The sequence below is a fragment of the Rhinolophus sinicus genome, chromosome 16, assembly GCF_057876585.1.
Source record: "Rhinolophus sinicus isolate RSI-liver-muscle chromosome 16, RSI-T2T, whole genome shotgun sequence".
NCBI lineage: Eukaryota > Metazoa > Chordata > Mammalia > Chiroptera > Rhinolophidae > Rhinolophus > Rhinolophus sinicus.
This window is the reverse complement of record NC_142516.1, coordinates 168,284,765-168,299,485: the sequence shown is the minus strand read 5'-3', so window position 1 is coordinate 168,299,485 and position 14,721 is coordinate 168,284,765. Positions and strand designations below refer to the sequence as shown.

The 14,721-nt window shown below is 36.0% G+C and overlaps 1 pseudogene; it reads right to left on the bottom strand.

Annotated features, from left to right (window-relative positions):
* Positions 1-1,082: 1,082 nt before the first annotated feature.
* Positions 1,083-1,496, bottom strand: LOC109450629 (prefoldin subunit 4 pseudogene; annotated as a pseudogene).
* Positions 1,497-14,721: the final 13,225 nt, after the last annotated feature.

Genomic DNA, 14,721 nt, shown 5'->3' with positions numbered 1-14,721 from the left:
TGAGGCGTTGAAAGGGGAAAAGGTTAAAACAAAACTACAGCTAAGTCTAAACCCCCAAGAAACCTTAAACATTGGCTGGTTTTAAAATTCTCCTATAAATGATCAGAGCATTAGCCATTTATTTCCAAAGCTTGCAATTTGACTTATGAATCCACTTACTGAATACATTTTGGATACATTTGGCAGACAAAGTGGAGCAGGAAATCATTATTGGATAAAAAGGGCCACACAGGAGGAAGTTTTTATTGGCAAAAAGCAGCTTATATATTCACAGAATCCTATCATCTTAGTACAAGGAGTCTAGCCTCATGAAGGTTTTTGCTAAAATGTGTCCAAAGAGATAACAATCTCTTCTCTTTTCATGCCCTCTCCCCCCACTAACACATACTGGGGTCCAACTCTCTAAAATGTATAACGTATTCCAACCTCCAATACAGTTATCATCACATACGATCACATAACAGTTTAAACCCCCCTCGCCCTCCCCCCCACCTTCTTTTGCTTATCTCCTCTGTGAACATGGAAAACAGTTATCATCTTTTCTTTCAAAATCCTCATATCCTAGAAGGTTATAATTAGCTTTCCCTTAATTTTCTCAGCTTTAGATGGAATAATATACATGTGTAAGTCTGACATTTGTTGACTCTTTGAGATGTGCAAGGTACTGAGTACGTCTCATTTACTTCGGACAAAATCCTGTGAAGCAGGCATTTTTATCCCCATTGGAAAGATAAATAAATTGACACTTGAAGTTCAGAGCTTAATAATACCTTTCAAATACTTGGTAAAATGAAGAGCCAGGATTGAAAAACTGCCATTTTTATTTCTATATCGCTTAATTGATTTAATAACATGACATAAAACCCCTACACTTGATATAATCATTATACAAAATACATAGATGGATACTGTCTTCTTTTAAAAAATATAAAATACATAATAAGCAAGACATGTGAAAATAGGCAAGTTTCCATTAAATAAAAGAAATTTTTTAAAGAACTGTTTTACTTTCCGTATCATTTGAAAAAGGGAAATTATCATTTAAACAATATTCAAGTTGATTAAACAAATTTTAAAAAGTATTATAAAATGTTTAACTTTTTATCAGCTTCAAAGTTTATGTTGCTCCTCAATTTTGCATACAACTGAACTTGCAAATTTGCTGATACCCGCTGAACTGATTCCACTCTGGATTGTAAGGCATCAATTTCTTCTTGCAAAATGTTCTTTTCTTCTTCTAACATTTCTTGTATTTCTTTTTGAGACTAGCTAATGAAAACATCACCAAATTGGCAAGGTATCATTAAGCAGTCATCATCTACAGGTGTGATGTCCTTACAAGCATCTTCTAAATTTTTGAGTTGTTTCTTCTTTATGTCTCTTTCTTCCTTCAGCTCTGTGATTCTACTTGTATTCTATGCAAATTTGTTTATCTTTTGTTGATTTTCAAAAGTAACACTAACATCGGCAGCCGCCTTCTTCATGGTGGCCACCATCTAGGGCAAAAAACTGAAAACATTTTTTAAATTACATTGTATTGGGGTGACAGTTGTTAGTGAAGTTACATAGATTTCAGGTGTACAATTCTGTAATACATCATCTATAAATCCCGTTGTGTGTTCACCACCCCAGAGTCAGTTCTTCCATCACCATATATTGATAAAACTGCAATTCTTAATGGGAACTCATGGATTGAATTTTGAGTCAGCTCTTCTGCAACAACCTTCTTTTTCTTTGATTCCTTTGTTTTTCTTCAAGGCCTACTTGTCCTCAACCTACTTCCCTTTCCTCTGTTCTTTCTTTAACTATTTGAGGCCTCAGTGTTCTTCTTTATAGCTATAATTTTTTATATATTATACATTATCTACATATTGTATAATATTTATATATTATTTAGTCTTTTTCCACCATTGTCTCTCTCTTAAAATAGAAGCTCCTTGCAAATTGGAACCATGTCTTTCAATTCATTGACTTCTTAGCTAAATCATGAACTTTGAGTGGTAATTTTCTTCTTATGAAATAGGGGGAAAAAAAGAGATCAAATTAAGGGGAAGATAGACACTTTTACGAGGCCAGACCATTCCTCCTTCTGCTCTCCAAAACCATTCTGCACAAACGCAGCCAAGTATAGCGAAAAGAAGGTGGCTGCTGCAGTCAGAGGACTTGGGTGGAAAACCTAATTCTAAAATCTACCACCCATTTGGGAAACAGGGAAAGTTATTATAATATTCTAAGGATCTGTTTTCTCCTTGGTAAAGTGAGCATGGTAATACCAGTCTTATAGAGTTCTTGTGAGGATTAGAGAATGTAATTAGGTGGCCATTTTTGTAGAGAGCTGGGCACATGGTAGCTGTTATATCTACAGCTTTTCTAAGCAGGCTGTGTTCTATGTTTGCATGTCTTAACACAGAAATCCCTCTCTTACCAGACAGTAAATTCCTCAAGAGCAGAGACCATTCTTCATTTTTACTATGCCCTTCCACCCCACCCCTCGCTCAGTGCTTGCCACATAGTAGCATTCAACCATTGTTTAAATGACTGTATGAAAAGGAGCTCTAGTGAAGTGTTCAAGTTGGAAGACTCTAAAAGCGTTTAAAGGAGAACACAGCTGCTTTCTACCAATGGTGCTTTGTACCAGACCCCAGCATGGGGCTCTACTCACAAAAAAGGTGCTCAGGTAGGTAGTCTGCAATTACCTGAATTTATCTCAGTGACTATATTTTCATTCTAGCATTTCACTTTCAAATATGGATATACTTCAAAACAAATAATAATAATGTCCTGTCCTTCCCTTATGGATTGTTTTCTTTCTTTAGCTCTACACATTTTAAACAAACTTATTTTAAAGTCTCTCTCAGATTCTTCTATTACTCCTAGTTCCTGCACAGTAAATTCTGTCTTTATTTGGATTTGATGTACCCCTTTCATGGTGGTTGGCTTCCCTTTTTGTTGTAATTTTTGAGATAGAACTCATCTTCAGTGGGAGTTGTCTGTATTCGTGCCTTGGACTGTGGCAGTATCCAGTGGGACGTGTTTCCATTTGTCTTTGTTATGATCCTAAAGGGGTAAACTAAGCCAGCACAGTTTCTGTTACTGAAAATAAGGCCCAGAGTGCAGGCCCGAGAGAGACCTACGGAGAGACCACTTCTTCCATGCCTTCCTAGCCTACCTTAACAATTAGCATGTAGTTACATGTACCTATACTTTCCAAGATATTAATGAGGGCCTTGTAAAAGTCCATCTTTCTCTTATTCTTCCAACACTGTCACTCTGATGTGGAAGCTAGATGATCTGGACAGGAGTAGTTATTAGGAACCATTCTGATTATTATTCAGTACCGAGTTTTCTTAAAGTGTTGACTAAGTTGATTAATGATTCCCCACCCCCTCGAGTATAGAGGTGAAGCTCATATTTTTAGTCTTTATTTTATTTTATTTTTGGTGATTACAGAAAGTTTCTTTTCTTTATACTTTTTTATATTTTCCAAATTTTCTACAGTAAATATTTTTAATAAAAAATGATTTTAAACTCCTCTCTTCAAATTCCAATTTTCTTTTGAACTTCCTGAAGGTTTTCCAAGCACAACTACTAGTTTTTCTTCTTCATGGGTATAATATCTCTCTCTCTCTAATTTCCCATTAAGATTTTAGAGAATTAGGAAACTATATATCTCAAATATTTCAAGAGAGTCCAGTTTCACTCTCACACTTGTAAAATCAATATTTAATTCATTAAGTGTGGTTATTGTATTTATAAGGTTTTCAGGCTTCTCCATAAGCCACTATACCATCCCCCTTTCCAATTTTCTCTCTAGGGCCTTATTTATTTAATAGCTTGAAGAAAGTTTTACAGTTTTTATTGCACAGAAATAATAAATATGCTTAATGTTATATTCACACAGAGTATACTATGCTGTTTTTTCCCAACACATAAGCAATTCCTTAGACTTTGTGGAGTTTCTTGAAGATGATGGTATGTAGTCCTTTGCTGGTGGTAGCTGATTTTTATAATAGGCTTGGATCCAAGAGATTGAAGATATTGGTGTTTCAAGGATGTGTAAGACATTGATTTTCGCATCAAAGAGTTTATAATTTAGAAGAGATGTCTACACCTTTAGGTTTTTTTCTTGAGGGTTTGTTTCCACAGTGAAGAGTTTAATCTCCTGTCAGAGCAAAGCTGCTCAAACTTGAACATGTACTATATACCAGTTACCTGAGTTTTTGGTGAAAAGCAGATTCTCATTTAGTTGGTCTGGGGTGGGGCTGAGACTCCATCTATAGCTGTTGCTGCTATCCATGGACCATATCTTTAATAACAAGAGAGGAAGGACTACAATCCCAGCTGCCAGTTCTTGGAGTTATGTTGGAGGAAAGGACTGGGAGGTCTCAACATTCCGTAAGGGATGTTTGTTTGCCTCCTTTGCACAGAGACTCACTTAATCCCCTGCTTTTAGTATGGTGCCCCGTGCTTCAGTGCGTGTGGTGCTCCCAGATACAGACCCTGGGCTTCAATTCAGGGGAGAAACTGCTACTATTCTGCCTAGGATGGGGGAGAGTGAGAGAAGCATGTGCTTGGTCAAGGGGAAAAGAGGAGAGGGTTTTTGTTGGTGATGGTGGTGGTGTCTGATTTCTTTTAGACAGACGTTTCACCCAATTCTGTTTTGCTCTTATCTTCACTACTGCTTCCAGAGGTACATGGTTCTGCCAATTTTTGAGAATTAAAATAAATGCTGTATGTAAAGCCAGTTGGGTTGCAGCTAGATTCTTTTAGCTTCTGACTTTAAGATTAAGCTATCTTGGATGCCTTACTTTATTTTACTAGCATTTGTCCTACTTTCCAACCTCTACTTTTAAAGTTAAAAAAAAAAAAAAATTTGTTTTCTCTTTTGTCTGTTCTCCCATTCTCTTTGCCCTTGGGAGCAATGCTCTTAACAGAATCTATTGTAGTTTTAGGGAGTTTCAGGAGAGAGAGAAGATAAATGTATGTGTTTAGTCCGCCACTTTTGACTATAAACCCTCCCTAATTCATTTTTTGCTTTATGCTTCTGACTGTTGTCCTTGGAGTTCTTGAAAATAGAGTTTACAATATATAATTTATGGGACTTCCCCACTCAATTGAAGTTGACTTGCTTGCCTTTCCAAGATTGAGTAATCCTGGCTCACAAATTCTCAAGTATAGCCTTACTATCTCTGTATGCAGATGAGACAAACATCACTATTTTATTGACTAATTTCCAATATTTCTGCTGGTCTGGGACTCATAAGCACCATTATTTTTCTCCATGTCTTGGAGCAACTCTAAGGGCATAATTCACTTAATATGAGGCTCCTGCTTGCCTTAGAACTGATTTATTTGTAGCTGGAGACGTAGTTTTATATTACAATAAGGCACTCTGACTTAGTTATACTTGTTTCCCCCACTCCTTCCAGGTAAGTGTACAGATAAAGGGAATATCACAAACAGATGACCTGTGGTAATCTAGACCTCTTTTTTTCTTTTCTTCTTTTTCTCCACCACTAAACTCCCTAAAAGGAAGTTTAACAGAGCCTAGATATTTAATAGAAATAATATCTGGGATGTTGAGGGAATTAAAATATGGGATAAAAGCAGGGTGCTCACTCTGAGAGTCCATGATTCTTTGAGAACCTGCATGTCTGATGGTGCATCCTCAAGTGAGTGTGTTTTTCTTTCACCAAACCTGGTGGTATGAGGAAGTGGAGAATAGTAGCTAAGAACATACGCGTAGCATTCAGAGTTACATAGATTTGAGTTTATTCTACTTACTAATGGGATTGACTTGTCCAAGATAGTTAATTTTTATAAGCTCCTATTTCCTCACCTGGACAGTAGGAAAATTAATGCCTGCCCTCCACATTATTGTAAAGATTAAATATCATAATGTATGAAAAGTCCCTAGGATAGTGACTGGCCATTAGGATGTACTTAGTGTTTGGTTATTTTGGGGTTCCCGATGCCTTTATTTTTCCTCTTTCAAAACACAGAATCCCACGTCATCTGCAGTTCCAAGAGTTCAAGAATTTTCTATTTATTTGTATTAGAAAGCAGAAGACCTTTGAGTCTCACCTACAATATCTTTGGCAGCCCTTGAGAAGTTAATTTATTATACGAAGTTTAAAAAATATCCCCCCAAATTCAATCTTTTTTTCAGAATTCCCTGATCCTTAAAAAAGAAAGAAAGAAAGAAAATCAAATTGTTTGAAAAAAAATTTCTAGCTACTTTGGCTCTGTGAAACTCATTAAGATAAAGACGTAGAATTAGGGGTTTTTTGAATTAAAAAATCTTATTGCCCATGCCAGACCAGCTCTGAAGGGTGTAGGGTTATGCTGTAGCTCCTCAGGTTACCTTTAGTATTCAGTTGTCTGATGTATTTATTTTTATGAAATAATACATGATAGAACATTGAACATGTGTTGGAATGGATATAAATATACAAACTGGCTTTACCCCTTCTTCTTCAAGATAGAAGAGTGATTTGTTATCATTCTATTACTTTGTTTCTCCTTCCAATCCCTCTGTTCCCTCTTTCCTTTTTCCCCCAAGGGATAAGATGGAAGGCTGAAATTGCTTAATTAGACAAGACAGAGATACTCTGCTGTCCTAGTTTGCTGTAACTTCCCTATATAACTGCACTGTGTGGCTAAGACCTAGAAATACCTGTTACTAACCTGTCATTTAAGATAGTCTCAAATGGTTTAGTGTGATTTAATCACTCGTTCTCTCTCTTTCTCGCTCAGTAGCTTAATACGACGAAGTCACTCTCATGGCTTCTTATCAATATAGGACACCAATGAATGCTTTTGAATTCTAAACGTTTTTTGGAAACTCTTGGCTTTGTGTCCAACTGCCTGTGGATTGAATCCACAATCCACAGCCCGCATTCTTTTCACACATTTCCTTCAGGCCACACTCCCTCAGTGGTCTAGCCTGACTCCAATTTGCAAGTGATATTTCCACCATAAGTCTTGGGTTGTATGACCCTTTAGCTTCAGCAGATCCAGTCATCTAGGCAGAGAAAGACATGCAAAGAAGATGAAGCAATCCTTACAACAGCCAAGGGCCCTTTGAGAGCCTGATTCAAGAGTAAAATTTCCCTTTGCCTCACCAGGCTCTCTCCTGGCAACAGGAGGACCTATAGAAAGGAAAGATTTGCTGGCCCGAGACAGGGCCTGTCTTTGATCCTTGGCCTGCTATGTCAAATTTAGCCCATAGCATTTAGGTTTTGGATCAGCCTGAAACAAATTGTGTGATTTCCTAAAAGCTTAAAAATTAGGAAAAAAAGGCCAACAATATGTTTCTACTTTATATCTTTGATTGGCAGAGGAGAAAACACTAGCCTTTAGTGTTATTTACTATTCACAGCTAAAAATGAAATTACTTTTGAAGCACCAAAGGTTTTATTTTGACAAAACCACTTTTCGTTTTTTTCAAAAATTGGATCATCACAGTGTTCTATCTTCCTAGTTTCATTGTTTTGCTGGAGTGTTGTTTGTGCAGAAACTACTTTCTTATATTCTAAAAAAAAAAAAAAAAAATCGCATGATTCAACATTTCAAGATTACTTGGTTTGATCATCTTAAAACATTTCTCCTGATTATCAATGAAAGACCTCAGGAGTCTGGGGACCTGGCCTTTTGCTTTCAAGTGGGCTCAGAATCAGCAGGCTCTTACATTTCAGAATATAATTTTAGGGCTGTAAGAACAAGTCAGCATCCCAGTTTTGAAATTTGATGCCATTTCCCAGTCACTGTCCATCCTTTCTCCTTTTCTTCCTCACTCCTACATCCCCACTCACCGAACTCTCCCATGACATCAAAAGGAGCCCTCCTTTGAGGGGGCAAAAATCATACTCACAGGACATTCTGTTTTAGTGTTTAAAATTTAAATTGTGATTCTACTTTATATGAACCACGTTTCTTTTTCTGTTTTTCTTAGAACCCAACCCATTACTGAATTATAACAAATGGAAAAAAATGCTGAAAAGAAATTAGTTAAATATTGCATTGGAAAATGCTCAGAAAACATTGAAAATTTATTATGAGTGGAGTCCCTGCTTTATCTAAAGTCATTTTATTGTTTTAATAGTATTGCTTAGTTTTACTTTTTTTTTTTAACATGGAACTTAATGGAGTACAAACAATCGATCAACCTTAAATCACTGGGCTACGTTTAAGGATTTTTGTTACTTTTTACTTCTACATTTAAAAGCAGTTCGTAGGTTCATATTTAAAATACAAACAAGTATCAAATAGAGATTGAGATAAATGTACTCTGGCTAAACTCATAGACACATGTTGAAAAGATAATAAATGAAAAATAGTCACTTCAGATTGGAGTAGTGGTAAAAGCATGCATTCTGGATAATGCAAGAGAAGAATCATGGAAGATTGGAGGGTGTGTGTGTGTGTGTGTGTGTGTGTGTGTGTGTGGTGATTGAGCCTTTATTTTTTACCCTTTCTCTACATCTTTGGCAGGTGCTGGGACTATGGAGAATTGAGCTCTTGTCCCATTGATGTACCCACCAAGTTCTGTATCTCTGGTGAGGAGATTGCTTTGCCTCGGTAGCCCTCAGATTTTCCAATCCTTAAATAAGGAGTGAATTCCTGTCCATCTGTCTCTTCTTGGGTCACCTCCTCATGCTAATCTTTGGAAGTATTACAAAGAAAGTATCTTAGCATTAATTTCAGCCCATGTTTTTTTGTTCCTGTTCTTGGACCATTGGTTGGTTTCTTTGGAGACAGTTTCTGAGTATTATGCCAATTGTTACAAAGTTGTGCATATCAAATTACAACCTATAGTTAATATTCAGCATTAATAGAATATTTTAAAGTGAAATTCACCAAATACAGAGCTTCTGGAGAGAATATATGACCTCGCCTTTCTCCCTGTAGTCCTTCAACAAAATCTGGTTTTATGGAGCTAATGTTTAGAGCGTTTATGATCAATGATGGAGTTCTGTACTATAATAACTGCTGTGAGAAAGAAGATAATTCTCTGGTATTAAAAATAGAGAAGAATTTAAATTTCAATAAATGAATAAATATAAGAAACATATTTCCAAAGTAGTAAAGAAATTTATGCCATCCAGTTGGTAATAGCAGCAGGGCAAAAATCACAGAACCACTTTATAAAGAACTTTCATAGATGGAATAGGATTATTGTGTGAATTTTATTTTTAAAAAATTGAGTTTGGTTTAATCTGATCTTGTGGAACAAGTTTATTCTATATTTTCTTTTAAATATGATGCTGTAGTACTATCAGAGAGTTGTTTGCTTATGTCTTACTAAACTCTGTGTGTGTAGAAATAATTTACTGGGGGAAATGTTTAAAATTAAAAAAAAATACTCTTCTGTGTATTGTCTAATAAAAATAAAACAAAATTTGATTTAGAGAATCCAGTGCTCAAAAATTTGTAGAAGTAACCATAAAAATTGAAAATCAAAGCTATTTGGTACCAAGAGAGGAGATTTGATTTTTCTTTAATAATATTTGTGTTGATTTTCAAAGTTTGGAAGCTCCTAAAGGACAGAGATCTGACCTGTTTTGTTTACTGCTATGTGACCAGTTTTATATATGGTGTATGCTCATTGCATGTTTGTCTATTGATTAGCTATATAGTTTTCTCCTAAATATCTTTCTTTATAGTCTTTGGTATAATGATTATAGATAATTATATACCAAAATTATTTGATTCACATCTTCTAAGCTTTATGCCTTATTTTGAGTAAGACAGTTTTCACAGTTCTGACATGACCATAAATAAACTAAACTTACTTAGTTTTTCACTCTCTTGGCCATTTCCAACTCCCCCCACCTTTTTTTAGTGATTAAAAAATATTTCCATTGTAGTGATCATTTTGCAATATACATGAATATTGAATCATTCTGTTGTATAACCTGAAACTAATATAACATTAAATTGAGTTCAATTTTTTAAAAAGCGAAACATTTTTTCCAAATTTAGAGCCAGATCAGATGCATCTGTTACTCTGCTCCAGACTCAAAATGAATTAGACATATATTCACATTTAGGGACTTCTTGAATTGTCTGCCTCAGGCATTAGAGAAGTTTACTCTCTGAGCCTGAGAAGGTGACATCTGGCATCTTGTTACATTAACTACGTGGAAAGAATATAGTAACATTTGGTCTTTGTAATTAGGAACTGATAACTAATCACTGTGCAAGGGTTAATTATTTGGTAAACCATTGATAGCCTAACAAAGATGTGTTGGACTTGAAATAAAAACTATAGTTACATAGAAATAGAAAGTTTTTAACAATATAGTTATAAAATGGTTGTATGTTTATGTAGAATGCAAATTTTGTCTCTGGTCATTTGATTCTCTGTCGCATTTCTCTAGGTGTCTGATGGTTTTCTGCTTATTAAAACCATCTATTCAGATGACTTTGACTAAGAAATCACAGGGGATAGTACGCCCATTTGCATGGCTTACTCTTCTCTTATTTCCTAGATAAGTGACCAAGTTATCAGAGAATTCAGCATAATTGCTTGGCCCTGATGAGATTTGTTTTAGGACTGAGTTGAGACTTTTGGGCTCCCTAGTCAGTCTCACAATGTATATTTCACACATACAAATCCACTCATATAAGGAATCTTCATGAAGCAGCAGCCAGTTTCATTTGAGCAGCCTTAAAATTTGAAAATAAATAATGCCAAATTTAACCAGATGGTGCGTATTGAGTTACTTATAGATAAACTTGACTAGATGCCAATGGTTTTACATATACCCAACAACTAATTAATCTTAAAATGCTAAAAAAAAAAAAGTGCACAAAACCATATCCATTTGGCATTAATGTGAGATAAACACATTAAAAATGATGGGATTGCAAATTGGTGCAGCCGCTATGGAAAACAGTATGGAGGTTCCTCAAAAAATTAAAAATACAACTATCTTATGACCCAGCAATTCCATGCCTGGGTATTTATGAAAAGAAATCCAAAACACTAATTTGAAAAGATATGTGACCCCTATGTTTATTGCAGTGCTATTCACAATAACCAAGATATGGAAACAACTGAAATGCCTATCAATAGACAACTGGAAAAAAAATTGTAGTACATTTATACAATGGAGTATTACTCGGCCACAAAAAAGAATGAAATCTTACCATTTGCAACAAAATGAATGGATCTGGAAGGTATTATACTAAGTGAAACAAGTCAGACTGAGAAAGACAAATACCATATGATCTCACTTGTATGTGGAATCTAAAGAACAGAATAAATGAACAAACAAAAAAGAAATATAGTCATAGGTACAGAGAACAAACTGATGATTGCTAGATGGGAGGGGGGTTGAGGGCTGGGTGAGAAAGGTGAAGGGATTATAAAGTACAAATTGGCAGTTACAAAATAATCAGGGGGATGTGAAATACAGTATGGGGAATATAGTAAATAATGATGTAAAAACTATGTGTGGTGTCAGATGGGTACTGGACTTATCGGGGGATCACTTTATAAATTATACAAATGTCTAACCACTGTGCTGTACACCTGAAACTAATATAAAATAATATTGAATGTCAACTATAATTAATATATATATATACACATATATAGTCATGGGATGTAAAGTATAACATAGGGAATATAGTCAGCGGTATTGTAATAGCTATGCACAGTGTCAAACGGGTAGTAGACTTATTGGGGTTATCACCCTGTGAGGTGTATAAATGTCTAATCATTATATTGTTTTATACATCTGAATCTAATAAAAAAAGACATTGGGGTGGCCGGATGGCTCAGTTGGTTAGAGCACGAGATCTGAACAACAGAGTTGCCGTTTCGATTCCCAAATGGGCCAGTGAGCTGCACCCTCCACAACTAGATTGAAGGTCAACTACGTGGAGCAGATGGGCCCTGGAGAAAGACACTGTTCCCCAACATTCCTCAAAAAAAAAAAAAAAAAAAAAAAAGGACATTAAAAATGATCAGTCTGTGGTCTTTCTTTTTTTCTGTTTAAGGGAGAATGTAATATGCTAGTTGCTTCAAATTTAGTTCTTGCTTTTCAAAGGTTTTACTTTTCTTTAAGTACTTATTTTTTCATTTATCATGCAACAAAGTAAATAAAATATTATCTTTGTAAGAATTCAACTTACATAAAAGTTTACAATATATGTGAAATTGCCCTTTCCTAAGAGGCTCCTCCTGCCCGGAACCCCACATCCCACTTCCATCCCAGAAATAACCACTGATAAGATTTTGTTATGTATTCTTCTTGACCTTTCTTCTCTGCATAAGTATCCGTTTTGAATTTCATATGTGAGGTCGTAGCACACATATTGTTCCATGACTTAATGTTTTCGCTTGGCTTTTTCAATATCACTACACAGAGATTCAACTCATTCTTTTTAAATCCTGCAAAGTAATAAATACAATACTGTTGTTTTTTTTTTCCAAGTCAAGTTGTTGTCCTTTCAATCTCAGTTGTGGAGGGTGCTGTTCAGCTTAATGTTGTTGGTCTTTCAGTCTTAGTTGTGGAGGGCACAGCTCAGATCCAGGTCCAGTTGCCGTTGCTAGTTGTAGGGGGCACAGCCCACCATCCCTTGCGGGGGTCGAACCAGCAACCTTGTGGTTGAGAGGATGCGCTCCAACCAACTGAGCCATCTGGGAGCTCAGCGGCAGCTCAGCTCAAGGTGCCGTGTTCAACCTTACTTGCAGGGGGCAGAGCCCACCATCCCTTGCGGGACTCGAGGAGTTGAACTGGCAACCTTGTGGTTGAGAGCCCACTGGCCCATGTAGGAATCGAACCGGCAGCCTTCGGAGTTAGGAGCATGGAGTTCTAACCGCCTGAGCCACCGGGCCGGCCCTACAATACTGTTTAATGCCCTTTTTTTGTTTTGTTTTACAGTTCTCTATTAAATCATTTTTGTTTTCCCCACAGTATTTCAGTTACAAAAATGTTGCAATGAACTTTCTTCTTTATGTTTTCTCAAGTGCTTCCATTTTTTTTGGTGATGAATTGGTTTAGCAGACTCATTCTGCATTGTTTTGGTCTTGTATATCTAATATAAAGATTGGAATGTGAAATGCTAAAGTACTACTTTTGACTTTTCTGATGTTTTACAGTTGAAGCCAGGATGAGGAGCTATTATAGTTATTGAACTGTTGAATTACCCTCTCTGCTGAGATTCCCCATGCATTTGGGGAAGGTGAGAACACTGTGATGGCAAGAAAATTGGAGATTCACCTGTTGACTCATCCGCTAATTAGTTCTCATCTTCAAAATAAACAAACAAAAACCTTCTTCAGCTCAACATTCCATTATAGTTATGGCTTCTCATTGCAGTTTTCTCTTCAAATTGTGGTCAGACTTCACTGAAGAGGAATCTCTACTTGCTCAGTTACCATTTAATGCAATCTGGGCTCTGTCCCACCAAGCTACCACCTCAGCTTAACAAATTCTTTGGATGCGTTTCAGGCCTTTTATCACCTGGCCTCTAGGCATCACTCAACACTCTTGATCACTTCCTGTAGAAGTTTTCACCTCTTTTGGTTTCTGTGACACAACTGTATCATTTCTGCTTCAGAAAAGGAACAGCAAACTCAAGCCAAATTGGTTTCAGCAATAAAAAACTTCATAGGTTACACAACTGAAAGTTTAGAGATAGAGCAGGTATTAGGGTTGGCTCTAGTTCCATATCTCTGGGATTCTCCTGGCTTGGTTTTCTTCCTTTAGAGGGCTTCTTTCTCAGATTGGCAGCGAGAGAGGGTCTGGACTCACAGTTACTTAGGATGACATCTGAGGAAGGGGCAGCTCCACTCATAGAAGCTCCCCCCTCTACACACACAAAATTAGGCATAACTGGTAACCCAAAATTTACTAAAAGAATTTAACAACAAAAAGATAAAAAGTGCACTGCTCAGCTTTTGTGCCTCCATAACACTGGTTCTAAATTAATTTAATATCTGCTGAAATACACCAATTGGCAAACCTTCATGGCATTAATCAATACTGGGGATCCCATTAAATTTTTTCTTTCTTTAAAAATTTCTAAAAAAGATTTTTATTAAAATATAGCTAACGTACAATATTATATTAGTTTCAGATGTACACTATAGTGATTAAACATTTATATACCTAAAGAAGTGATCACCATGATAAGTCCAGCGACCATCTGACAACGTAACATGCTATCACAATATTATTTACTGTATTACCTATGCTGTATATTATGTCCCCATGACTTATTTGTTTTATACCTGGAGATTTGAACCTCTTATTCCCCTTCACCCTTTTTAATGTTTCGATTACAATTGACATTCAATATTTTCTTATATTAGTTTCAGGTGTATAGCATAGTGGTTAGACATTCACATACTTTTTGAATTGATCCCCCTGACTAGTCTAGTATCCATCTGACACTAAACATACTTATTACCATATTATTGACTATATTTCCAATGCTTTACTTTACATCCCCATAACTATTTTGTAACTACCTATTTTTACTTCTTAATACTCTTTCACCCAATCCCCAGGACCCCTCCCATGTGTGAACCATTTTCACTGTGTCTGTGAGTCTGTTTCTGTTTTGTTTGTTCATTTATTTTGTTCTTTAGATTCCACTTATAAGTGATGTCATATGGCACTTGTCTTTTTCTGTTTGACTTATTTCACTTAGCATAATACCTTCCAGGTCCACCTACTCATAAGTTGTCACATCTAGAAGTTC